The sequence below is a fragment of the Pteropus medius genome, unplaced genomic scaffold (assembly GCF_902729225.1).
Source record: "Pteropus medius unplaced genomic scaffold, Ma_sr-lr_union100, whole genome shotgun sequence".
Lineage (NCBI taxonomy): Eukaryota > Metazoa > Chordata > Mammalia > Chiroptera > Pteropodidae > Pteropus > Pteropus medius.
Genome location: NW_024340692.1, coordinates 71,867 through 73,349, shown reverse-complemented (window position 1 = coordinate 73,349; position 1,483 = coordinate 71,867).

The window sequence follows — 1,483 nt, the reverse complement described above, 5'->3', positions numbered from 1 at the left end:
GTTCAGCATTTTATATAGACTAAATGGAATTTGCCATTTTTTTTGCACAGCACCCCCTTCCTTTGTAAGACTTTCAGGAACTTGCAAAAGCAAGATGATTTCATGTCTTTAAAATGTTAATCTTTTGTTCATCATAGATGTTTTGGCACTAATTTTCTATTTTAGTATTGCATTAAAATACTACCTTGATTACTTATATTTGGTGCCTTCTCAAATTCTGTGCTTGAGAGAAGGACTCATTTACTTTATCCCACTGTTAACCCAGGAAACAGAATTAGAGTGTTGTAATCTTCTGTGGTTAAAAATCTAAGAATATCTTATTTCCCATCATCCAACCCTCCCCTTTTAATTTTTTTTTACTGTTTTCCTGGACTTGACAACTTTTTAATTTAATCTATTCCTTAACATAATATCACCAGAGGGAATCTGAATATGAATATGAGGAAAAGGATTATCAACTCATTCATACAATTCACAAAAGAACCATATTTTCGGTCAGACAACTTTTCTCCACAATGATTCTCTACAAAGAGCTTTAAGTGGGCTGGAAGGTTCCTATCCAAATGTGTCAGGCACTGATCTATGATTGGAAACGGAGGCTCTGTTTCATCACAGTCCTACAGACAATCCCTTCTCCTAGAGTTTTCGTTTGGGGAGACCTCAACATGAACATCCCTGAGACTGTTAAAGGAGCTGCACTCAAAGCTCCTCTTGCCTTGGTTTGGCTGAACATGGACTATTCTGATTATTGTGTTACATTAATACCAAAGGCAGCTGTCATTCACTATGTTCAGATTCTCAGCCTGTCATTTGCAAATTTTATTCTATTTGATCTTTACAGTTTCCCGTGTGACCACTACTGAAATTGTCTCCATGTTTTAGAAGAGGAAATGAAAATCTGATGTCATTTAAACTCAGGAGCCATAATAAAGAACTTATACAACTCAACAACAACAAAAATAAACAATCCAATTAAAAAATGGGCAGAAGATCTGAACAAATACTTCTCCAAAGACGAAAAACAGATGGCTAATAGACATATGAAAAGATGCTCAAGGTCGCTAATCATCAGAGAGATGAAAATTAAAACTACAATAAGATATCACTTCACAGCTGTCAGAATGGCTATCATCAATAAATCAAAAAACAACAAGTGTTGGCGAGAATGTGGAGAAAAAGGAACCCTCATACACTGTTGGTGGGGTTGCAAATTGGAACAGCTGCTATACTGTTATGGAGGTTCCTCGAAAAATTAAAAATGGATATACCTTTTGACCCAACTATTGCACTGCTGGGTACTTATCCAAAGAAAACCAAAACAATAATTTGTAAAGATCTATGTACTCCAATATTCATGGCAGCATGATTTACTATAGCCAAGATATGGAAGCAACCCAAATGCCCATCAACAGACAATTGGATAAAGAAATTATGGTTGATATATACAATGGAATATTACTCAGCCATTAAAAAATGAAATCCT